Source organism: Benincasa hispida, chromosome 12, assembly GCF_027475165.1.
Source record: "Benincasa hispida cultivar pf3 chromosome 12, pf3_genome.v1.1, whole genome shotgun sequence".
NCBI lineage: Eukaryota > Viridiplantae > Streptophyta > Magnoliopsida > Cucurbitales > Cucurbitaceae > Benincasa > Benincasa hispida.
This window is the reverse complement of record NC_143489.1, coordinates 64,144,159-64,171,335: the sequence shown is the minus strand read 5'-3', so window position 1 is coordinate 64,171,335 and position 27,177 is coordinate 64,144,159. Positions and strand designations below refer to the sequence as shown.

At 38.4% G+C, this 27,177-nt stretch overlaps 1 long non-coding RNA gene across 2 annotated transcripts; it reads left to right on the top strand.

Annotated features, from left to right (window-relative positions):
• Positions 1-24,025: 24,025 nt before the first annotated feature.
• LOC120068421 (uncharacterized) lies at positions 24,026-26,882 on the top strand. 2 transcript variants are annotated; one of them, XR_016525007.1, is made up of 4 exons: positions 24,056-24,426; positions 24,514-24,869; positions 24,974-25,022; positions 26,668-26,882. It is a non-coding gene; the product is annotated as an uncharacterized LOC120068421 (long non-coding RNA). The 2 variants fall into 2 exon arrangements; XR_005479199.2 differs by lacking the exon at positions 26,668-26,882 and having other exon boundaries at positions 24,026-24,426; positions 24,974-25,293.
• The last annotated feature ends 295 nt before the right edge of the window (positions 26,883-27,177 follow it).

Below are 27,177 nucleotides of genomic sequence, written 5' to 3'. Positions count from 1 at the left end.
GAGAAGGTATCCACCCAACTAGATACTGAAGGACATTTGAGAAGGTATCTATTAGTATTGAAAGACGTTTGAGAAGGTACCAAGCCAACAGGATACTGAAGGACATTTGAGAAGGTATCCTAGTAGCTCGATACTGAAGGAAATTGAGAAGGTATTAGAGCAGAAGTACCTAATGTGTGAGGGTACTTAGTGTGGCCACAGGTAATTAAGTCATAGATTGAGCAAAAGAGTTCTCTCTGGACTAGTAGTTGGAGTTAGGATTGTTTTACTCACAGTAGAGGTACTTTGAACTAAGAAACGATTTTACTGTTTTATGATTAAAACAACTTTATATGTTTTACACTTGGAAAATGTTTATGCTGCAGTACAAGTACTGTAAAAGTTTATGTTTCAGTTAAAACTATTTACTGAAATTATGCATGAGAATTTACTATGTTTTCTCAGTCACTCATTGGGCGTAAGCTCACCTCGTTTTCAAGTGTTTTGTTCCCACCCCCACCCACCCACGCCCCCCCCCCCCCCCCCCCGCGCCCGCCCCTTTTAGATAGCGGTCAAATCCTCTGAAGATAGCTCAGTATCTGCTCTGCCACTAAAGGACTAAAAGACTTGTAACCGTTTGCTAGGTGGTTACTGTTAATATTGTACACATGTTACTATTGTTGATATAGAGACTAGGGTTTGTGGGTTTCGGGACTTGTAAATCTTGTGTTGTAATGACTCTAAACATCTTAAGTTAATAAACTATGGGCCTAAAGACGTCCCGTTGCATATAATTTATATTTGGTATCAGAGTTATTCTGCAAGAGTTATTAGGCAGTAAGTGTCAGCCCAAGGGTTGATAACTGCTGCAGTCACGCCCTTCTCTAGGCTAAGAGGGTGGTCTGGGCAGGGTGTGACATGAATGGTCAGGATCAAATCTTTTGTAACACTTTACAATAATTGTAACATTTACAAAGCGGGCCATACTCATAGTGTCAACAGGATAATGTCTTCAGCCTTATCCATCTACTACAGACAATTTACATTATTGCTTAAACATTATCCACCTGTATGTCTCTACATATATGTTTAAGCTACAAAGATAATGTTGGATGTTAGTTTATTGATTTGTGGTTAATGCAACTAATTTTGAATAAAAAACACATATTTTATTACATAAATGAAATTTTTGTACATTATAAGTACAAACTATGGGACCCTAAGATTTAGGGCATTAACCCCAGTAATCTCCCACTTGACCGAATGCTAGTGGGATGTACAATGTAAAATTCAAACTAAAATATAAAGTACGCATAAAATAAACTAGGGCACAAACCGCCCAGTACATATCTCCCACTAGTCTAAACGTTGTCTGTCCTATAAACCCATATTTTGCAGGTGACCCTCAAACACCTTAGCCATGGGGGCCTTTGTAAATTGATTAGTAACGTCGTGCATATAATCTATTTATGTAATGATCAAATCTCCTCGATGCACAATCTCTCAGATGAGATGATACTTTCGCTCTATATGCTTATCGTGCTTATGACTCCAAGGCTCTTGAAAATTAGCCACAACACCACTATTATCACGATAAAGAGTGATGGGCTTTGATATGTCTAAAACAGCTTCCAGATCAGTCAGAAACTTCATAAGCCAAACAGCTTCCTTAGCAATTTCACAAAACTGCTACGTACTCCTCCGTTAGCAGCTTTTTGACCCAGCTGTAAATATGAACGTCATGTGAAGGATCGACTTACTAATTATGGTTAAATCAAGTGGATAGAAAAATATAAACAGTGAGGAGAGTGCAATCATCGAGCTATAGTGGTATGCCTTGGTGGTTAATGAATATTGATCGACTCGAGTTAAAGAGTTTAACTGATCTTAAATCCTTGGAGCTCATAGTCTGTAGGTCCATAAGGTCCTTTTATTATCTCGTAAAACATTAACAACTTGGATCACAAAATTGAGCGAATTTGAAATGTTCAAAATTCGAAATTAGGGTTTTTAAATTTGAAATGTTCAAATTCAATTTTTAGGATTTTGATAATTATATTCGATATAATTAAACGTTTTAATTTGTTGAAACTTAACATAAATTGGAGAGTTTAAAGTAAATATTGATTTAAATCTTGATTAAATGAATAGGATTCATGTTTAAATTAGGTGTTTTATTAATTTAATATTTTATATTAAATTATTGTTATTTATTTAATTATTTAAATTTGTTTAATTAATTATTTAAATAAAATTATTTTTCAAAATTAATAAATTCAATTTTAGAATTTGAGTTTATTATTTAAATTAATTTTAATTAATTTAAATGAAATTTTAATTTTAAATTCGTAAGTGGAAAAGTCCCACATTTGAGGTTTTTAATGGGATTTTCCAATCTTTGACATCTAGGCCACTCATTTAGTGTTTTTTGATGTGTCACTTTGTTGAATGAGTGTAGTGCTTGCAAGATTGAGCTTGATAATAGCTTCATTATCTGATTTTTTTTCACTTCATGCACTAGAAAATTAGAGGAATTTTCTGAAAGTCCCTTTCACTCTCAACTCTCTATCAAACCCTTTGAACTCTTACTTAATTGAGAGTTTCCACCACTCAATCCAAGGCTAAGAATAGTAGTGATTACTCTCTTGGTAGTCTACTACTGATTTGAAGGTAAATTTCTTGGAGTTGAGCAAGGATTTGAAGAGTTACTACAAAGGTATAGTTCTATGAAACCCTCTTTATTGTAAAATTATTTTATGCATGCTTTTAAATTCAAATTATGTATAATTAGAGTGTTTATTGATTCTGTTTACTTCCGCTTTATGAATGTTTACTCTATCAAATACTTCTTCAAATGGATGTGGAGTACATAAATGACGAAAATAGAGAACGAGAAACGAGGGAAGAAAAAGAAAAAACCCCTAGAGAGAGCACAAAGAGAAGCAGAACCAAGAGATGAATTTGGGCTTGGGTTTCAATGTACAAGAGGAGAAGAGTGACATTACACATATAGTTCTGAAATATTCAGCGGGCTTCTTTCCGCTTTTTTTCCCCATGTTTTTCATCCTTTTTTATAGAGAATTTTGTAAAGGACTATCTTCAAATGCTATAACAACGCATATTTGTTGTAGTGTTAATAAGATCATGGTGGTCTAAGTATGTAAGTAATGTATTTAACTCAAGATAAGTTCAAGAAGAATTTGAGGGTAGGTTCATTGCACGTTTAGAGTCTACCTATCGTCACATTTCGTCCGAGATTCAGGTAGAGTAATCTAAAGTGGGATGTGACAATATATTAGTGATAGTGCTTTTGAGATGTAGTTAAAATGCATTTTTAGTGAGTAATAAAATTTATTGATACATCGAATATCATAATTGAAATGAATTTTAAATGAGTATTTAGATACTATTAATACACCGTGATATTATTGAAATTATACTAAAAAAGAGTGATGGAAATGAACTAGTCACCCAACAACGAAATATAACTATGGTTTCTAAATAATTTAGGAACCTAGTTGGGATCGACTTCTGAGATAGTTTAGAGGTGAGTTAAAAAATTTAGTTCCTAGCATATATGTTTTTTATTATTCGACATTAGAAATGCTTTTAATCATGTTTAAACTTTGTTGATGCACCAACTGTGAAGACATTGTTTTCGAGCCCTCCCACTTCATAGATTTATTGAAGGTAATATATAATTTGAGCGTGGTTTCTGAAATTTATTCTTTAATTAAGAAGAAAACGGAAGATTTTTTAAATAGCACATTTCCAAATATCCATGTACTTCTACTTTGTTTCATTAAAAAGGGAAAACATTTTATTCTTTATATTTGTAAATAAATCAACTTGAGCACACCTTGATACATACTATATATATATATATATAACGTATGATTTAATCCCACTCAATAATTCTCCCTCCACTGTTGTTGAACTTCAAAAAGGTTTTTCGATTTTCTTATACTAATGTTTTACTCTCATTGACAAAAGCTTAATATTTGAATAGAGTTGAGAAAATGTTGTACAAATAGTTGTCGATTCACTATAGTTGATATTACAACTTTATTGTGAGAAAAAAAATGATATCAACATAGCTTCAACATTTTTTGGTCTTGGATTTTTCCTCACTTTAGGGAAAATACACACAAAATTGAGCATACAATCCAATAGCAGCAACAATTATACTATAGTAACTAGGAGACTTCAATATCCATATCCTTTTTTATTTGTGAAAGATGTATTTATCAAGTATGTCTTTACAAGAAACTATAAAGGGGTATAAATACTGTATTAGCACCCTAAGAATAGAGCCTAACCAAATTACCCAAATCCTACAGACTCTCCAAAGGAGACTTAGTATACAGGAGACCTAGTATACATTCACACCCTCCCTCAAACTCAAGGTGGTAAGGTAGGAATCAACTTGAGTTGGTTAAGTAGTTGAAGAAAACGACCAGGAGGCAAAGCTTTGGTGAGAATGTCGGTGGGTTGCTCAGCGGTGGAAACAGAGCGTAACATCAGAGTTTCGCTCAGGAGGAGATGACGAACAAAGTGACAATCATTCTCAATATGCTTGGTGCGTTCATGAAAATCATCATTGTGAGCAATCTGAATGGGACTACGATTGTCACAGTGAAGTATAATGGCAGACGACTGAGGAACTCCCACATCAGCAAGAAGCCAACAAAGCCACAAGAGGTATGACGTAGCATCAACCAGAGCACGATATTCAGACTCCGTACTAGAACGGGAAACAATACTCTGTTTCTTACTGTGCCAAGAAATGAGAGAAGAAAGCAGAATTTCGGTCAATAAGATCACCAACCCAATCAACATCAAAATAGCTTGATAAAACCAAGGAAGACTGGAAAGAAAACTAAAGTCCATGCCCCAAATTACCTTTGACATTACGAAGGATACAAAGAACAACAGTAAAATGAATGGTCCAAGGGGCAGCCATGAACTGACTAACAATGTGAACAGCATATGCAATGTCAGGACGAATGATTGTTAGGTAAATAAGACTGCCGACAAGCTGACGATAGAGACTGGCATCCTCAAATGGAATTCCATCAAACGGAGTCAAACGAACGTTGAGATCAAGTGGTGTTGGAGCTATAGCAGAGTCAGTAATACTGAAGCGCACCAAAAGATCCGAGCCATACTTCACTTGAGACAACGAATAACTGGCAGAGCTCAATGATACTCCAAGGCCAAGAAAGTAACTGTATGAACCTAAGTCCTTCATCTCAAAGTGTTCGCCAAGAGAGCGTTGTAGTTTAGAGATAGCTTGAGGATCATTCCAGTAATAATCATATCATCAACATACAGGAAAAGAAGAACAATACCATGAGTTCTCTGCCGCATAAATAGTGTCATGTCATGAGAACTGGACGTATATCCAAGTTGAATGATAGTGGAACTAAAAATTACAAACCAAGCTCGAAGGGCTTGCTTCAAACCATACAATGCTCGTCGAATGAGGCATACTTTCTAGGATGGACAAGAGACACCTAGTCTAGTTGCATGTATACTTCCTAAGATAAGACCCCATTAAGAAATGTGTTCTTGACATCCATTTGAAAAAGTGGCCACTATTTAGCTGCAGCAACTGTAAGAGACACCGAATAGATGTCATCTCTTCGTAATCAATCCCATACTCTTAAGAATATCCTTTTGTTACCAATCGAGCTTTATAACGCTCAATAGAACCATTAGAGTGACTATTGATCTTGTAGACCCACTTGCAACCAATGGGTTTCTTTCCGGGGGGTAAGTCAATATAGTCCTATGTGTGCATTTTATCGACAGCCTAAAGTTCTTCTTTTATAGCTTGCTTCCACATAGGATTAGTATTTTCCTCACAAAAGGAGGTAGGTCCAACCAAGGAATTGGTAGTAGAAAAACAGTGCAAATCTCGAAGGTGAGTAGAAGGTGCCCTTACCCTAGTGGAGCATCGAACAGAAGAGGCAAGGTCATGAACAAGTCTGGATTCCATAGGTGGGACGTCCCGGCTGATCAAGGTCAACAGAGAAAGGCACAGACTGTTCAAGCTCATAATCATCAGAAGATGTAGAAGAAGGAAAAAGATCAAACGAACCATTAAAATCATAAGGAAGAGGACTCAAGAGAGAATCATGAAAGGTTGAGAGACTAGAGAACATAGTGTGCTCCCAAAAAGTGACATGACGGGAGATCTGCAATATATTAGAGAAAGGGTCCCAACAACGGAAACCTTTGTGTTGAGGTCCATAGCGAAGAAAGCAACAGAGACGGGCACATGGTTCTAATTTGGTATGTTCATGAGAGTAAAGAAGTACAAAACATGCACAACCAAAAACATTGAGGTGAAAGTAATCAGAAGAAGTACCATATTAAGCGTTCAAACAGAGAAGCATTTTAAAGAATAGATGAAGGAAGACGATTGATTATGTAGACAGAGGTAAGAGCGGCTTCAACCAAAAACATTGTAGGACAGAAGGCAGACAGAAGTTGATCCTAGATGGAGTCTAGGATGTGACGATGTTTCCACTCCGCTCGCCCATTCTATTGAGAGGTATGAGAACAAGATCGTTGAAGAATAGTGCCTTGCTGGGTGAGAAAGGAAAAGAGTTTGAAGTCCTTATATTCCAAGGCGTTATCTATATGCAGAACCTTGATTAGCTGAGAAAACTGAGTGTGAACCATGTTAGCAAAATCAATATATATTTGTGTAAACCCCAAACTTAGGTTCCTTAGATAAGCATGTTTAACTAAAGGGATGTTATATTACATATTTATTAAGTAGAAATTCATATTGTTTATAGGGATTATGAAGGAAGGGAAGGAAAATATATTTAATGAAGGAACTCAATCATTGTCTGGCTGGAGGCACTAAGAGAGAGGTGACGTGGCAATCTACTCCTTGTATTCAGGAAGCAGCAGAAAGATTAAAAGGGAAATGAAACTTCAAAAGCATGGTTTCTGCAATTGACAAGAGAAAATCTAACGAATTCGGTGCCATTTGAAAGCTGGGAGAATCTAGTTTTCAAGGTTGTCCTGCTGGAAAAAGATTACAAGAGAAGAAGAACAAAAAAGGAGAATTTGCAGAAGAGGCAGAACCACAGATTAATCAAGGCCTAAGGTGAAGTTTAGAAGTTCCAAGCCAAATTATAAGGAATTCTGGGTTGAAATTTTAAGGTAAGGAAGTTACTCAAATCTAAACAAGTTTGTAGAAGGAAGTTTCTTCAAAAGAGCTCTGGATTTTGAGTTATGAATTTTTGAAGTTATATCAGGGAACTGGTGTATAAGCAAATAGCTGCTTGTGAAGAACAAGCAAGCAGTTCATCGTGGAGAATTATAGTGAGATTTGGGCATGAAGATCTCGCTGATTTTATAAGGAGGATCTCGCTCTAGGGGGAAATCTCGCTAGGAATTGAGGTGAGTATCGCTAAGAATTTCACAGGAAAAGCTTAATCTCACTCTAGAGGATCTCGCTGGTATCGCTCTAGAGGATCTCGCTAGTAGAGAGATCTCGCTGGCATTGCTCAGGGGGATCTCGCTGGCCTCGCTCAGGGGAATCTCGCCAGTAAAGTTGTCTGTATTGATGAAAGTTCCTTTAATAAATGAATTATTTGAGGTATTTTACTAGGAATTCTAAGTAGTTTAATTAGGAATTATATCTTTTCAGGCCAAGAGGAGCTAGGGGAAGCGTATAAACTAATAGAAGCCTGACGAACTGTGAGTGACTAAGTAAACTTAAAGTTTCTAATACTTATGCATATATGATCAAGTAAAGCACAGTGACATTAATGATGTATTTATACTTCCTCAAGCAACAAATGGTTGGAGAATAACTTAATGCATGTTTCCCGGCTTGTATGTGTGTAGCATAGGCCAAGATATGTCGTGTAACCATTACAAAAACTATGTTCTGATTTTGATATATGATTCCTAAAGGAAGGTTATGGGAGAATGAGTTCTTGTGTAAATGAGTGGCAATAGAACAGCTCTTGTGTAAATACTAGGCTATGGAACTTAATTTGATGTTACAAAATACACATTTGATACCGAAGGACGTTGAGAAGGTACCTAACTAATTAGGTATCGAAGGACATTTGAGAAGGTACCTTGCCAATTTGATACCGAAGGACATTTGAGGAGGTATCTGGTCAATTTGATACTGAAGGACATAAGAGAAGGTATCATTGAAGCTCGATGCTGAAGGAAAAATTTGAGAAGGTATCTGAGCGGAAGTACCTAAAATATTATGGTATTTAGTGTGGCCACGTGCATGTAGGCAGTTATGAATGGGAGACCGAAGTATGGGTCTCTTGGCCGGTTATAAACATTTGGGAGCTAGAGCGTTTAAGCTCGTTCTCAACCAGGGAATAATAATGTTTAATGATGTCTGAGAATGGCTTAAAGCTACATTTAGAGACAATTGTTGAGTTTAATCATTTGTATATTTACATGTTCATAGTATTGTTATGCTTGTTGCTTTATGATTCTATAGTCACTCACTAGACTTTTAGCTCACCAAGTTTTTCTATTCTCTTTTCTCAGGTAGCGGTCAGATTCCTCAAGGTTAATCCTGCTGCTGCTTGACACCAAAAGACTCGGCTTATTATGAGGATTTAGGTTAATGATCTGTTTATGTACACATGTTTTAGAGAGGGACTGGGGCTTCTTTAGGAATGCTTGGGCCATCTGGGAATATTTGTTTTTTGTTCTCAGTAAATGTAATGTCTTGGCTATATGCATGTGTTTATGTAATTTTTGTAGAACCCTAAGGGAGGTTTGCTGTATGCGTATATTACTAATGTTTGTAATAGGTTGGTATTTAGATTAAAAGGCTTGGTGGTGGTTGTTGGCAGTAGGGGCTAGTAACTACCACAGTCATATCCTTTTCCAGAATAAAAAGGTAATCTGGGAAGGGGTGTGACAAGTTGGTATCAGAGCATATGATTTTGGGAATGAGAGGGGAAGTTCATGCATAAGTCTAAGTCTCTAAGTGTGAGTCCCTAACATGTGTACATTGTATTAGGTGAACTACCGAGGCAACATGGCAGATCGAGTAAGCAGACAGGTGGCAAGAATACTGACCCTACCAATAGGGGCCTAGAGGTTGGAGAGAACCGACCGGGTGGCAAAACGCAAGTGAATGATCCAACGAGTCAGGAAATGATGTCTGAGGGAGAGTCTAGTACTCCCCAAGCAAGGGCAGATTCTCAGCTAGAAGATGTAGTTTTTGACAGGATAGTGCAGAGATTAGCAGCCAGTGTGGGCTTTGCACGAGCCGACCCAGAAAATAAATATGGTACTGAGAGGTTTAAAGCCCTAGGAGCTGTGACATTTGAAGGTACAACAGATCCAGCTGAAGCTGAGTTGTGGCTGGATGTAGTTGAAAAATGTTTCAATGTCATGAGTTGTCCAGAGGATAGGAAAGTGGGATTAGCCACCTCTCTGCAATAGAAAGAAGCAGAAAAATGGTGGAAAGTGATGTCCGCCAGACGAGTATGTTCTGAGTTCAGGAAGGTCTTCGAAGAAAAGTATTACCCCAGCTCGTTCTGAGATATAAAAAGGGATGAGTTCCTCAAATTAACATAGGGAATGATGTCGGTGGCAGAATATGAGCAAAAGTTTACAGAGTTATCACAGTATGCCCTGCCGATTATTGCTGAGGAAAGAGATAGATGTAGGAAATTTGAACAAGGTCTGAGGAAGGAAATCAGAACTCTGGTGACGTCTACGGCTAATTGGCTAGATTTTAACCACTTAGTAGAAACAACAATATGAGTCGAGCGGAGTTTGGCAGATGTTGAGCAGTTGCCAAAAGGCAGTGAGGCCGTAGTAAGGCCTAGAGACAGGGGATTCCGATCTTCAGTGGCAACCCAGACTCGTGGAAGCCATTTCAGGGGAACCAGTTTGCAGGGATCCAAGAAAAGGAAAACGAGACCCTCGGCCGATTCAGTTAGCTGATCAGAGATGCCACGAGCTGGTGAGTCGGTAGCCAGCACAGATAGAAGACCGACATGTCCTAGTTATGGAAAGAGACATTTTGGGGTATGCTATAGTGGCAGACGTGCATGTTTCCAATGTGGACAAACAGGGCATTTCAAGAGGGACTGTCCCCAGATGAACAGGGACGTCCCAACAGCACAACAGCCGACCTCCCAGACAGTTAACCAACTAAAGAGTGCTGGAAATTGGGGCGAAGGGTCGAGTGGTGCCAAGCAGAAGAATGTCTTAGGTCGACCCCAACAGTAGGGATGAGTGTATGCCGTGACACACCAGGAGGCAGCGAAGTCTCCAGACGTTATGACCGGTAATGTTATGTTATGTGGACAACCTGCTTACGTTTTATTTGATCCTGGTGCCATACATTCATTTATATCTAGCATATATGCACCTAGTATAGATAGGTTGGTTGAACCTATGCCTGAAAAGTTATTTATCTAAACCCCTTTGGAAGATGTGATAGTAGTAGATAGATGTTATAATTGTTGTGAGGTACTGATCAATGGTTAGAACTTCTATGTTGATTTACTTCCTTTAGAACTGTTGGAGTTTGATACCATTATGAGGATGTATTTTCTAAGTAAGTATCATGCTTCAGTAGACTATTACAAAAAGGAGGTGGTGCTCAAAAAATGAAATGGCCAGGATGCAATGCTGATAGAAAGCAAATGATTAGTCGCAGGGAATTTGACATCGATAGTGAAAGCTCGGAAGCTGTTGAGCAAGGGATGTAAAGCCTACCTAGCTCATGTGATGGTTACTCAAGGGAAAGAACTGAACCTAGAAGATGTCCCAGTGGTAAATGAATTTCGGAATGTATTTCCTGAAGAACTATCGGGATTACCACTCGCCAGCGAGGTGGAGTTTACTATTGACTTAGTTCCAAGAACAACTCTTATATCGCTGGCACTGTATATAATGGCGCCGACTGAGTTGAAAGAATTAAAGGTTCAAGCTGCAAGAGTTAATTGACAAGGGATACATTCGACCTAGTATATCGCCCTGGGGAACTCCAGTATTGTTTGTGAGGAAGAAAAACGGTACACTTAGATTGTGTATCGACTATAGGCAGCTGAATAAGGTAACGATTAAGAATAAATACCCGTTACCACGCATTGATGATTTGTTTGATCAGCTAAGAAGAGCCACGGTGTTTCAAAGATAGACCTAAGATCGGGTTATCATCAACTGACAGTGAAAGAAGCCGATATTCTTAAAACCGCATTTAGAACGAGATATAGACATTATGAATTCCTGGTAATGCCATTCGGATTGACAAATGCCCTTGCAGTATTCATGGATCTCATGAACAGGATATTTCATCCCTACTTGAACCAGTTTGTGATAGTATTCATTGATGATATACTGGTGTATTCTGATAGTAGGGAGAATCATATTACCCACCTGAGGATAGTATTGCAGACGTTGCGAGATAGGCAGTTGTATGGTAAATTTAGTAAATGCGATTTTTGGTTAGATCGGGTAGTATTTCTTGGTCATGTTGTTTCAACAGAGGGCATTAGTGTAGATACCTAGAAGACGGAAGCAATAGTTAATTGGGAATGACCCACGACTATTTAAAAAATACGTTGTTTTTTAGGTTTGGCAGGTTATTACCAGAGGTTTGTGGAGGGTTTCTCTAAGATAGCCCTTCCATTGACGAACCCGACCAAGAAAGGCGTGAGGTTTGAATGGTCGTTGAAGTGTGAACACAGTTTCCAGAAGCTGAAACAAAGACTAGTATCAACACCAGTGCTTAACTTGCCTATTCCAGGTAAGGAATTTGAGATTTATCGTGATGCATCCCGAAAAGGATTGGGATGTGTGTTGATGTAGGATGGAAAGGTGATTACATATGCCTCTCGTCAACTTAAGAAACACAAGGCATTTATCCCACACATGATTTGGAGTTGGCAGCAGTTGTTTTGGCTCTGAAGTTATGGAGACATTACCTATTTGGAGAGCGCTGCAAGATATTTACAGATCACAAAAGCTTAAAATATATCTTTGATCAAAAGGAATTGAATCTAAGACAACGAAGATGGATTGAATTGATTAAAGATTATGATTGTTCCATCGAGTACCACCCTGGTAAGGCTAATGTTGTGGCAGATGCACTAAGTAGGAAATCCTCGGGACCCAAGGCTATTATTTGGTTCAATAAGAGGAATGCTATTGCAGGAGTTCAAGAATTCCAGAACCGCCTTATCAGTGAAAGCGTTGGGAGGAATGATAGCTACTTTGTAGATAAGGCCAACATTAGTAGAAAACCTTTAGCAGGATCAGTTGGAAGACCTTGATCTTCAGAAGATTGCTAATGATGTAAGTAAGGGCATCAGGGTTGACTTTCAACTAGGAGCAGACAATGTGCTAGAAAAGGAGGGGAGAATGTGTGTGCCTAACAAGCTACAACTTAAACAAGCCATTCTGGAGGAAGTACATAGTTCTGCCTAAGCTATGCATCCAGGTAGCACCAAGATGTATAGAACTTTGAAGAAATCTTACTGGTGGCCTGGGATTAAGAGAGACATAGTAGAATATGTGGACCGATGTATAATCTGTCAACAAGTAAAACCTGAAAGACAAAGACCAGCAGGATTACTCAATCCACTTCCAGTGCCTGGGTGGAAGTGGGAGCATGTGACAATGGACTTTCTATTTGGATTGCCTAAGACATCCTCAGGATTTGATGGCATTTGAGTAATAGTCGATAGACTAACTAAGACGGCCAAGTTCATATTAGTAAAAGTTACTTTTACCTAGACCGTCTAGCTAAGATTTATGTGGATAGGATAATCAGTCCATATGGAGCCCCAGTGTCGATAGTGTTGGATCGGGACTCGAGATTCACTTCAAAATTTTGGCCTAGTTCCTAGAAGGCTATGGGCACTAAATTGCATTTTAGTACGACTTTTCATTCGCAAATAGATGGACAGTCGGAAAGAACTATATAGACATTGGAAGACATGTTAAGAGCTTGTGTACTACAATTCAAACGAAGTTGGGATACACACCTATCGTTGATTGAATTCGCTTACAACAATAGCTACCATTCTAGTATCGAAATGGCTCCCTATGAATCATTGTACGACCGACCTTGCAGGACTCCAGTATGTTGGAATGAAGTCGAAGAACGACAATTACTGGGTCCAGAATTAGTTCAAAAAACAACAGAGAATGTGAAACTCATCAGGGATAATCTTAAGGCGACTCGCGATAGACAGAAGAGCTACGTTGATAAACGAAGAAGAGAACTAGAATTTGAAGTTGGATAATGGGTATTTTTCTACCTATCTCCATGGAAAGGAATTCTCCAGTTTGGGAGAAAAGAGAAGTTAAGTCTATGATACATCGAACTATATGAAATTGTGGAACGAGTTGGTCCAGCAACTTATAGGTTGCAGTTGCCGATGGAGCTAGCTTGTATTCAATATGTATTTCATGTGTCGATGCTAAGGAAATACGTGCCAGATTTTATACACATACCAACAACACAACCAGTATAGCTCAAAGAAGATTTATCTTACTAGGAAAAGACCATCGAGATTTTGGACAAGAAATATCAGGTACTAAAAAATAAGACGATTCCTTTGGTGAAGATTTATCTTACTAGGAAGAGACCATCGAGATTATGGCATAATCATCGGATCGAGGAAGCAACCTGGGAACCTGAAGAGCAAATGAGGAAGAGATACCCTCAACTTTTCAGATGACATATCAGGTAAATTTCGAGGACGAAATTTCTTTTAACGGGGAAATGATTGTAAACCCCGAACTTAGGTTCCTTAGATAAGCATGTTTAGCTAAAGGGATGTTATATTACATATTTATTAAGTAGAAATTCATATTGTTTATAGGGATTATGAAGGAAGGGAAGGAAAATATATTTAATGAAGAAACTCAATCATTGTCTGGCTGGAGGCACTAAGAGAGAGGTGACGTGGCAATCTACTCCTTGTATTCAGGAAGCAGCATAAAGATTAAAAGGGAAATGAAACTTCAAAAGCATGGTTTCTGCAATTGACAAAAGAAAATCTAGCGAATTCGGTGCCATTTGAAAGCTGGGAGAATCTAGTTTTCAAGGTTGTCCTGCTGGAAAAAGATTACAAGAGAAGAATTTGCAGAAGAGGTAGAACCACAGATTAATCAGGGCCTGAGGTGAATTTTTGAAATTCCAACCCAAATCATAAGGAATTCTAGGCTGAAATTTTAAGGTAAGGAAGTTAACTCAAATATAAACAAGTTTGTAGAAGGAAGTTTCTTGAAAAGAGCTCTGGATTTTAAGTTATGAATTTTTGAATTTATACCAGGGAACTGGTGGATAAGCACTTAGCTGCTTGTGAAGAACAAGCAAGCAGTTCATCGTGGAAAATTATAGTGAGATTTGGGCATGAGGGTCTCGCTTATAAAGGGGATCTCGTTGATTTTGTAAGGACGATCTTGCTCTAGGGGGAAATCTCGCTAGGAATTGAGGTGAGTATCGCTAAGAATTTCACAAGAAAAGCTTGATCTCACTCTAGAGATCTTGCTGGTATCGCTTTAGAGGATCTCGCTGGCATCGCTCAGGGGGATCTCGCCGGCATCGCTCAAGGGGATCTCTCCGGCATCGCTCATGCGGATCTCGCTGGCCTCGCTCAGGAAGATCTCGTTGGCCTCGCTCAGGGGGATCTCGCCAGTAAAACTGTCTGTATTGATGGAAGTTCCTTTAACAAATGAATTATTTGAGGTATTTTACTAGGAATTCTAAGTAGTTTAATCAGGAATTATATCTTTTCAGGCCAAGAGGAGCTAGGGGAAGCATATAAACCAATAGGAGCCTGACGAACTGTGAGTGACTAAGTAAACTTAAAGTTTCTAATACTCATGCATATATGATCAAGTAAAGCACAGTGACATTAATGATGTATTTATACTTCCTCAAGCAACAAATTGTTGGAGAATAACTTAATGCATGTTTCCCAGCTTATATGTGTATAGCACAGACCAAGGTATGTCGTGTAACCATTACAAAAGCTATTATCTGATTTTGATATATGCTTCCTAAAGGAAGGTTATGGGAGAATGTGTTCTTGTGCAAATGAGTGGCAATAGAATAGCTCTTGATTAAATACTAGGCTATGGAACTTAATTTGATGTTACAAAATACACATTCGACACCGAAGGATGTTGAGTAGGTATCTAACCAATTAGATACTGAAGGACATTTGAGAAGATACCTGGCCAATTTGATACTAAAGGACATTTGAGAAGGTATCTGGTCAATTTGATATTGAAGGACATAAGAGAATGTATCATAGAAGCTCGATACTGAAGGACAAATTGAGAAGTTATCTGAGCAGAAGTACCTAAAATATGATGGTATTTAGTGTGGTCATGCACGTACGCAGTTATGAATGGGAGACTGAAGGAAGGGTCTCTTGGTTGGTTATAAACATTTGGGAGCTAGAGCATTTAGGCTCGTTCTCAACTAGGGTATAATAATGTTTAATGATGTCTGAGAATGGCTTAAAGCTACATTTAGAGACAATTGTTGAGTTTACTCGTTTGCATATTTACATGTTCATAGTATTGCTATGCTTGTTGCTTTACGATTCTATAGTCACTCATTGGGCTTTTAGCTCACCAAGTTTTTCTATTCTCTTTTCTCAGGTAGCGGTCAGATTCCTCAAGATTGATCCTGCTGCTGCTTGACACCAAAAGACTTGGCTTATTATGAGGATTTAGGTTGATGATCTATTTATGTACACATGTTTTAGAGAGGGACTAGGGCTTCTTTAGGAATGCTTGGGCCATCTGGGAATATTTTTTTTTTTGTTCTCAGTAAATGTAATGTCTTGGCTATATGCATGTGTTTATGTAATTTTTGTAGAACCCTAAGGGAGGTTTGCTGTATGTGTATATTACTAGTGTTTGTAATAGGTTGGTATTTAGATTAAAGGGCTTGGTGGTGGTTGCTGGCAGTAAGGGATAGTAACTACCACGGTCATATCTTTTTCCAGAAAAAAAGGGTAATCTGGGAGGGGGTGTAACAATTTGAGACAAGGAAGAGCGGTGTTTAAAGAAATATATCCAGGTAAACCGAGAGTAATCATCAATTCTAAAGGACTAGCATTTATAGAACTAGATTGAGAAACAAACAATGCGGGTTGTTTTGCAAGCTTGCAATTCAAACAGTCAAAAGGTACAAATTTGGAGACATTATTCAAATTATGACTAGAGATTAAATGACCGAGTTTTTCAGAAGAAGCATGATCGAGAAGAAGGTGCCACTGATAGATAGTAAAGTCGGTGACAGGGGTAGAAAAAGAATAAACAGGAAGCCGAAGAGATGTGAGCTCAAACAATCTTTTCACTTTGCGGCCCATAACAATCATTTGTCCCAACTGTGGATCCTGAACTTGACACCCTGTAGAAGAAAATGACACAGTTAATGTGAAACCCGGATCTCCATTTTCCTACTTAAGTAAGTGATTAAGGAGTTAATTATGAGAAAGTTAAATCCTATATTATGTAAATAATCTAATAATTTTACAATTGTCAAAATAACTATAATAGTTGTCACCTTCTGTGGATCAACAATTAGTAAGAGTTGTAAACCATAATGGTTAGGTATTATAGTTATGATAACCATATTTGATCCTAGAGTACAAGTAGGGAGGACCCTAAAAGGATAAAAAGGAGAGAAAACTTTGGGGACTTAAAGCCTAAATAGTGAAGAAAGGATTGAAGAACTGAGGAAATAAAATATAAAAACAAGAAATATAATAAAATTATGAGGAATTTAGACGTGGGGAAAATCTTGAAAATTCGTGTAGAAATGCATGGCGACAAACCAACTTCACAGTAGCTTACGAGATTGGAGAGAAAGTTGGAGAGAAAATGAGAGAGAGGGAGATTGGAGAGAAAGTTGGAGAGAAAATAGGAGAGAGGGAGATTGGAGAGAAAGTTGGAGAGAAAATAGGAGAGAGCGAGATTGGAGAGAAAGTTGGAGAGAAACTGGGAGAGAGCGAGATTGGAGAGGAAGTTTAAGAGAAACTGGGAGAGAGTGAGATTGGAGAGAAAGTTGGAGAGAAACTGGGAGAGAGCGACACCACCGAGATTGGAGAAAGCGAGATTATGAGCGAGAAAGTGGGAGAAAGCAACACCACCGTGAGTGGAGAGAGCGAGAGCAGCCTGAACGCCTCATTCAAACGTCACGCCCAGGCGATCGAAGGAAACCGCCTGTGCATTAAACGGCCAGGCAAGTATTTATGTGTTGAATTTGGCCACGTTGGTATAGATCATATACTTGAAAACCCTAAATTGAATACAAACAAAGATCGAATACGCAAGGGCAAACATCAACCAAAATTATGTGTCTTATTAAGAGAAATTCTTAAACCCTAAGTAATTGTGGTGGATGCATATGGGAAGAACACCTTGAGCCAAAGTGAGGTAAGCTTGCGTTGATGAAGGGAGAAGTAACCACTTGGCCATGCAGCCAAGTAGGTGATGTCAACACCATAAAAGGTTTGGACGTCTATAAATAGAGCCTTTGGGATTTCATTTTCAAATCACACAATCATAAAATTCGTAAAAAGAGAGGGAGAATAGAGAGTAGTGGACAGTAAGGGTTGAGGAAAATGCATCAAATTTGGACGAGGAGATCTCTCAATCTACTCGTGCGTTTGATGTGAATCTAAAGCCATCTGAAAGATAAGAGAGTCTAGTTTTCATGGTGAGCTTCTGAAGAAGAAGCTCTAAGGAATTAGGCTGGAGAATTAAGAAAAAGACAGAGGGGTTGAGCTATCGGGTAAGCTGGGCCAGTCTTGATGTTTGATGATTCCGGCCAAACCATGAAGAGTTATGAGCTAATATTTTAGGGTAAGCTTCTTGAGAAATTTTAGAATATGTTTGTAGAAGAAGGTATCTCAAAATAAGATTTAGAACTATGAGTAATCTAAGCTGTAATTTGAATCTGGATTCTAAGGGGAAAAGGGAGCACGAGGTAGAAAAAGGGAGCTACTAGAAAGGCTCCTAAGCTATCAAGGTGAGTGTTATGTTGCTTTGATAAATAGATGCATAATAGGAATGTTATTATGACTTTGACTTACTGTGAAGTCTTAGTAAATAAATGGATAATAAGATGTTATTATGACTTTGTTACGTACTGTTTATGTGATATAATATATCTTGAGTAATGTATAACTTTGGAACGTTTGCTGAATAATATACAGCTTTAGTATAGGAAAGCATGTTGTGAATATTATATTATATAGCTTTGATAAATATAGAATATTTTGAGTATTTATACAGTGTTGATAGTAAAAGCATATTATGAATATTTATTTAACTTTATACTTTGATATAGGAATATATGCATAAGTAGATGCGAAATGCATGCTTTTGGTGATATGATGATTACCATGATATTGTTTGTGTAGTGACTATGGAAACTGAGATTATGCCCGGGATATAGTTAGCATGCTTAACAAAAAGGTGCTTGGCGGGAAAAATAGTCGGCTTCAGTCGGTGGGAAATAATAGTCGGCTTCGGTCAGCGGAAAATAATAGTCGGCTTCACTCTGTGGGAAATAATAATCGGTGACGACCGGCGGGAAATATGGTCAAGTACCTAAGCATGACTAGCAGGATAAATAAAATAGTCAGTGTGCACATTGGCGGGAATTAGGGTCATAGGAAGGTTTCCATAGGTGATTGTATTGATTGATGATATGATATGCATGCCACATGTAGCTTTCTGGAATAAAGATTACTGATTGCATGACTATATCTTTGACTGTGCCTGAGTTACAATGTGAGTGTTGGCATGAGATTGTTTTCCCAAAAATGATGATTTTCAAAATGATTTCCGGCTTAAAAGAACCATTCACTGGGCTTAGTAGCTCACACTCTTTCAAAATGTTTTCTTAATCCTCCTCCCTTCCCCTCCCTCCCCCCCCCCCCCCCCCCCCCCTCCCCCCACCAGGTAGCGGAAGATGAAAAGTTCTAAGGTGCTACTAAGGTTAAAGTCTGCCACGTGCCACAAATACACTTTCGGAGGATTTTACGATTGTCGTTGTAAACCTTGTTGTTAAATCTTTAAGTTGTATAAACGTTATATCACATTGTAATAAAAGATGGGCCTACTTAATCCATGGTACTTTATCTCCTTGACTTAATCATTCCGCTGTGTATAAGTTATAGTATGGTATCAGAGTTATTTCCGTAAGAGTCATTAGGCAATAAGTGTCAGCCTAAGGGTTGATAAATGTTGCAGTCGCATCCCTCTCCCAGGCCAGGAGGGAGGTCTGGGGGCGGGGTGTGACAGTTAAACCAAGGTCACACAATTGCCCAACGAAGACAAGATTAAATGACAAATTTGGAACACAATAAGTATTGGAAAGCTGTAATAGGGAAGTTTCAATGGAGCCAACATGGGATATGGTCATGCAATTTCCATCAACAACATAAATGGGAATAAGAGATTTGGTAGAAGTAGATGCAGTCATAAGAGAAAAATCAGTCGTCATATGGTTGCAACAAGCAGAATCAAGAAGTCATCTATTACCTAGGGAGACCGTAAGCACAAAGGAATTTAATGAAATCACCTGTTTATGTAAGTCTTGTAAGTCACTCATTTGAAAAGTAGACGGGGAAGGTTCAGAGGTAGCAGAAGAGGTAGCAATAACAGTAAAGGCAAAACCAGGATTAGTTATAAAAGATAGCGACTTGGAGGTATGTCCTGATAGTCGCGGTGGCCTTGTAAGATAGTTGTCCAGAATATGACCTCTTTTGTGACTATATCTGCACTCGACTTTTGGATAGTTAGCAAACTTATGCCCAATGAGCTTACAGATTTTACAAAAGGAAGCTCAAGAACTACCAGGCATATGAGTGTTGGCGAGTACAACCTCCGATTTTCAAGAAGAAGTGATGCCAAGACGTTTTTCTTCAAATAGAATTTCCTAAATTGCTGCATCTAGAGACGGAAGGGGACTACGGTGGAGTAAAGCAGCACTCATATTCTAGACGAAGTCCCATAAGAACAATAATAAGGCAAAGGTGATTAGTACTAATTTTAGCTTCATCCAATTGTGTCCATACTGGCTGAAGTGTAGCCAAGTTTTCGTTAACAGATTTCCCCATCTCCAAAGTACGATGAATCAGAGTGTTGTACAGTTGATAGTAGTGAGCTAAGCCAACGGACTGAAATCGAGTAGATAGTAAATCCCACAAACTCTTGGCATCATCAAACACTTCAAACTGAACATGGATTGCCGTTATAGATGTATATCCGATCCAAGTGATGATTTGATGGTTTTTGTTGTCCCAATATTCTAATCGTTCAACAAATTTAGTATCGTCTTAAGTGGATATCTTGACTGGTTGGGGAGTATCATCAGTGATAATTCGTCATAATTTATGCTCGTTTAGGAAACTCTTCATTTGATAGGCCCAAGTAATGTAATTTGTCCCATCAAACATAGTACTAATGGGATGAAATACATGATCCTTTCCCATGTGGCTTGGCGGTTTAGAAGAAGAAGAAAACCAAGGACAACAAGCGAGACTTGGTGACTTGGCAGCTTGGCTGAAGGGATCAAAGATTGATTTCTGGACCAAGAATCAGGGATCGAGTTTAATCGAGGATTGAGTTCTTGCATGGCTAAAAGGATCAAAGGTCGAGTTATGGACCGCAAATCAAGGATCGAGTTCGATCGAGGATTGAGTTTTGGATCGGGGATTAGAGCATCGAGTTTTGCATAGTGGGGATCTAGGATCGTGTTTTTCACAGAGGCTACATAATCGAGGATCGAGTTTTTCATAGTGGCTTCGAACAAGGGATCTATGTGGTTCTTCTTCATGCCAAATAGGGGTTCTAGGCGGTCGGTCGATGACTAGACAGCAAGGATGACAGAGAACAAGAGGAAGAAGAAACCAGCTAGAAAGTCTCTGATACCATGTGAAAGATGTATTGATCAAATGTGTCTTTACAAGGAACTGTACAGGGGTATAAATATTGTATTAACACCCTAAGAATAGACCCTAACCAAATTAACCAAATCCTAAAGACTCTCCAAAGGAGACCTAGTATACAGGACATTTCACACCCCGCACCAGATTATTCTCCTAACCTGGATGGAATAGTGACTGCAGTAGTTGTCAACCCTTTTGCTGGCACTTATTGCCCATCTCACCTTAAAACATTACTTAAACCCTATATACATACATAATAACACAGAACTTAACACCTTTACACTATAAGGTTTCACAGCATTATTCACACATGAATATTACAACTTAGTGAGCCCTATCTAGAATACAAGTCACTGGTCAGACACATGTGTACTAGCTGATACCGATCTTCAATTATGCTTCCTTTAACCCATTTCTTTAAGTGGCAGAGCAGCATCAGAAATGTCTTCTGGGAACTGACCGCTACCTGTAAAAGAAAACATTTGAAAACGTGAACTAGAAGCCTAGTGAGTGACTTTACAAAACATAAATCTTATGTTTAAGAACCATAGCTTGACAGCGTAATACCAAAACTAGAATAAACCAAGCAACGTATACATAAAGACCTTTAAAACCATCGTATCAAGAACCTGAGTCATAGCTGAGAATGAGCACTCCCTGCTCTAATTCCAACGTCAAGCCATGGCCGGATAAAACCTCTTCCTCGACCTGTTCACATAAAATTATACCCAGAAGAGATCCCCACATTGATCTCTTTAAACAATCTGATGGTGTCTCAAACAACATCCTTAAGACATAAACGTAGATAACAACTTCTATACATCAATACTCATTAGATCTTGGATGAGAACGAGCATACACCGCTCAAGCTCCCAACGTCTATTACTGGCCAAGAGATCCATATCTCGGTCTCACATTCACACCTACCTACATACATTATTACACATCAAGCATTGACGATCATTCACAAGCATTAACAACTCCAGTCTATCCTTCTAGTCCAGAAGAAAGTATGACTATCTCTATTCCTAGTTGAGATTGAATTCAAATCTAACCCTCAACCTCAACCTTAATCGGGGAGAACTCTTTAGCTCAATAACTTGACGTCGTATTACCTATGTGCATGTAGTTATAACTGGGTATCGTCGTACTGTATATACCTGACTAGGATACCTTCTCATAAGTTCTTCAGTATCCTCAGGTACTTCTGCTCAGATACCTTCTCAAACGTCCTTTAGTATCGAGCTGTTAAGATACCTACTCATATGTCCCTCGGTATCAATTTGGCCGGATACCTTCTCAAAAGTCCTTTGGTATTAAGTTGGTCGGGTACCTTCTCAAAAGTCCTTCGGTACCAAGTTGGTTAGATATCTTCTCATATGTTCTTTGATATCAATTAGGCCGGATACCTTCTCAAAAGTCCTTTGGTATCAAATTGGCGAGGTACCTTCTCAAGTGTTCTTCAGTACCTTGTTCTAAGTAAAACTAGTCATAGACATTTAGTGGAAAGGATACCTTCTCATAAGTCCTTCAGTATCCATTACAAAACATGCCACCAACATTTAGTTGAACATTACAATTTAGTGCTCAGATCATAATACCAGTTCATCTTTCATACTGAACCATCATAAAAATGGAGTTATTTAACCCTACTATAAGTACTTGAACAATATAACCTATTTACATCAATCCCATAGTAAACATACTCTACTCAGTATGAGAAACTGTTTTACAATCATAATGCTTGGCACATCATTTATTCACTTAACATGAGAAATACTTCCAGTGATATCATAATTTACTAAACCAATAAAACAGTAAGAAATCAACAGTCACTTACCATTTGTTGGTCTCTTAATAAATTACGAGCTTCTGCTAGCTCTTCATGGCCAGCGAGATCACCAAGAGCAGAACCAACAAGATCACCAAGAGCAGAAATAACAAGATCAGCTTGAGCAGAACCAACGAGATCACCAAGAGCAGAAACAGCGAGATCAACTTGAGCAGAACCAACAAGATCACCAAGAGCAGAAACAGCGAGATCAGCTTGAGCGACACTGGAGAGAGCCTCACCAGCGACACTAGCGAGAGTCTCACTAGGGATGCTGGAGAGATCTTCTTCAAACGACATTAGCGATACCTTCTCATTTCCAGCGAGAATTCCCCCGAGAGCGAGATCCTCTTCACAATTTCCAGTAATACTCTACCCAAACGACACTAGCGATACCTTCCTATTTTTAGCGAGAATTCCCCCGAGAGCGAGATTCCCTTCACAATTTTCAGCGATACTCTTCATTAGCAAGTTGTTTGCTTGTTCTTCCCAAGCAGCTGTCTGCTTATTCACGAGTTCCCTGTTACAATTTTAAAAATCCATAACTCAAAATCTAGACCTCTTTTGAAGAAACTTCCTTCTACAAACATATTTAGAATCGAGTTACTTTCTTACCTTAAAATTTCAGCCATTAATTCCTTGTAGTTTGGCCTAGAACCTCAAATCTTCACCTCGGGCCCTGTTTCCCCGAGATTTTATCTTCTCTATAATTTCATCACTTTCCCCCTCTTCTTCTTCTGCCATCTTCCTCTGGCACAATAAATCTGAGAATTAAGTCTTCTCAGTTTTCCAAATGGTACTGATTTCACCAAATTTGTTCATGTAGATTGTCAAACCGGACCTTCGAGGTTCTTTTTCCTTTTTTAATCCTGCTACCACCTCTCAACTCAAGGATAACTTGCCACGTCAACGCTTAGTTCTTCCCACTTAGAACATTCCTCTCCTTTCTTCTAAATTCTCATTAGCAACACATCACCCTTTTTTTTTTTAAATAATAATAATAATAGTACGAAAGGAATGTGTTTATATCATATAGCATTTTTATTTTATATTTTTTTTTCCTTTTCTTATTTTTTTTAAATACCCTTATCTAAGGAACTTTAGTTCGGGTTTTACAGGAGACCTAGTATACATTGTAAAACCCGAACTAAGGTTCCTTAGATAAGGGTATTTAAAAAAAATAAGAAAAGAAAAATAATATAAAATAAAAATGCCATATGATATAAACACCTTCACTTTGTATTATTTTTCTTTTGTTATTAAAAAGGGTGATGTGTTATTAATGAGAATTTAGAAGAAAGGGGAGGAATGTTCTGAGTGGGAAGAATTAAGCTTAGGCTGGCTGAAGGCATTAAGGGAGGGTGATGTGGCAAGTTATCCTTGAGTTGAGAGGCGAAAAGAGAATTAAAAAAGGATAAGGAACCTCGAAAGTATGGTTTGGCGATTTACATGAACAAATTTGGAGAAATCGGTGCCATTTGAAAAGCTGAGAAGGCTTAATTCTCAAAGTAGTTGTGCCAGAGGAAGATGGCAGACGAAGAAGAGGTGGAAAGTGATGGAATTATAGAGAAGATAGAATCTCGGGGAAACAGGGCCCGAGGTGAAGATTTGAGGTTCTAGGCCAAACTACGAGGAATTAATGGCTGAAATTTTAAGGTAAGAAAGTAACTCAATTCTAAACATGTTTATAGAAGGAAGTTTCTTCAAAGGAGGTCTAAATTGTGAGTTATGGATTTTTAAAAGTTGTAACAGGGAACTTGTGAATAAGCAAATAGCTGTTTGGGAAGAATAAGCAAACAGCTTGCAAATGAATGGGAATCTCGCTAAAATTGTAAAGAGGATCTCGCTTTCGGTGCAAATCTCACTGGAAATAGAAAGGTATCGCTGGGAATTGTGAAGAGGATCTCGCTCTCGGGGTAAATCTCGCTAGAAATGAGAAGGTATCGCTAGTGTCGTTCTCTCCAGCATTACTTGTAAGGCTCTCATTGGTAAGGCTCTTGCTGGTGTCGCTGGTGAGGCTCTCGCTAGTGTCGCTGGTGAGGCTCTCTCTAGTGTCGCTCAAGCTGATCTCACTGGTTCTGCTCTTGGTAATCTCGCTGGTAAGGCAATTTGTTGAGGATGGAAATTCCGTTAGTTAATGAGCTGCTTAAGGTATTTTGCAAGAAATTTTAAGTAGTTTAATTGGGGAAATATATTCTTTCAGGCCATGAAGAGCTAGCAGAAGCTCGTAACCCATTAAGAGACCAAGAACTGTGAGTGATTGTGAGATTTCCTTACTGTTTTGTTGGTTTAGTAAATTATGACTTCACTAGAAGTATTTCTCATGTTAAGTGATTAAATGATGTGCCAAGCAACTTGATTTTCTTATACTGAGTAGAGTATGTTTATCATAGGATTGATGTAAATAGGTTATATTGCTCAACTACTTACAGTAAGGTTAAGTAACTGCATATTTATGATGGTTCTGTATGAAAGATGAACTGGTAATATGATCTGAACACTAAATTGTTATGTTCAACTAAATGTTGGTGGCATGTTGTGTAATGGATACTGAAGGGCATATGAGAAGGTATCCTTTCAACTAAATGTCTATGTCTAGTTTTACTTAAAACAAGGTACTGAAAGACTTATGAGAAGGTACCTGGCCAATTTGATACCGAAGGACTTTTGAGAAGGTATCCGGCCTAATTGATACCAAAGAACATATGAGAAGGTATCTAACAAACTTGGTACCGAAAGACTTTTGAGAAGGTACCCGGCCAACTTGATACCGAAGGACTTTTGAGAAGGTATCCGACCAAATTGATACCGAGGGACATATGAGTAAGTATCTTAATAGCTCGATACTGAAGGACATTTGAGAAGGTATCTGAGCTGAAGTACCTGAGGATACTGAAGGACTTATGAGAAGGTATCCTAGTCAGGTATATACGGTACGACGGTACCCAGTTATAACTACGTGCATGTGGATAATACGACGTCGAGGGATTGAACAAAAGAGTTCTCCCTGATTAAGGTTGAGATTGAGGGTTAGATGTATTAAGTCAATCTCAACCAGGAATAGAGATAGTCATATTTCCTTCTAGGCTAGAAGGATAGACTAGAGTTGTTAATGCTTGAGAATTATCATCAACGCTTGATGTTTAATAATGTATTAGTTTTTCCAAGCATGTTGTACATGTCTAATGCATGTTGGTGGTTCCATAAACTAGTTGAATAACGTTGTAATTTAGCTATTTCACCAAATATGAAGCATGTGTTAGGGTTAAGGCTAAGGTTAAAGGAAGCTTGACATACTACGTTTAAATACCTAAACTTGCCAAGGTACATGTGGTGGTATTTCAAAGAACAAATGAGTAGAGATACTGGTAAGGAAGGTATCTAAATAAATGTACCTAAGATGTTGACGACACATAGTAAACTCCACGTGTATTTAGGCAAGTGTGAATGCGAGACCGAGATATGGATCTCTTGGCTAATAACAGACGTTGAGGGCTAGAGCGGTGTATGCTTGTTCTCATCCAAGATCTAATGAGTATTGATGTATAGAAGTTGTTATCTACGTTTATGTTTTAAGGATGTTGTTTGAGACACCATCAGATTGTTTAAAAAGATCGATATGGGGATCTCTTCTGGCTAGAATTTAATGTGAACGGGTCGAGGAAGAGGTTTTATCCGGCCATGGCTTGACGTTGGAATTAGCAGGGAGTGCTCATTCTCAATTATGATTCAGGTTCTTGATGCGATGGCATTAAAGGTCTTTATGTAAACGTTGCTTGGTTTAATCTAGTTTTGGTATTACGCTTTCAAGCTATGGTTCTTAAACATGAGATTTATGCATTATAAAGTCACTCACTGGGCTTCTAGCTCATGTTTTCAAATGTTTTCTTTTTCAAGTAACGGTCAGTTCCCAGAAGACGTTTCTGATGCCGCTCTGCCACTCAAAGAGACAGGTTAAAGGAAGTGCAATTGAAGATCAGTATTAGCTAGTACACACGTGTCTGATTAGTGATTTGTATCCTAGATGAGGCTCACTAGGTTGTATTATTCACGTGTAAACAATGCTGCAAAACTCTGTAATGTAAATGTATTGAATTATGTGTTCATATGCATGTATACAGGGTTTGAGTATGGTTTTTAAGGTGAAATAGGCAGTGGGTGCCAACAAAAGGGTTGGTAACTGCTCCAGTCACCACTCCGTCTAGGTTAGGAGGATAATCTTGTGCGGGGTGTGACATACATTGACATGATTGATTTGCCAAATCATGAAGAAGAATATGAAACTTAGGTACACAAAGAATCGAGTTTCTTCTCCCTTCGCAAGGCCTCCAATTATGCATTCTTTTGTGTACACAAAACATTATCAACCACTAAACAAATATACTAAAATTAATAATAAATTCATCC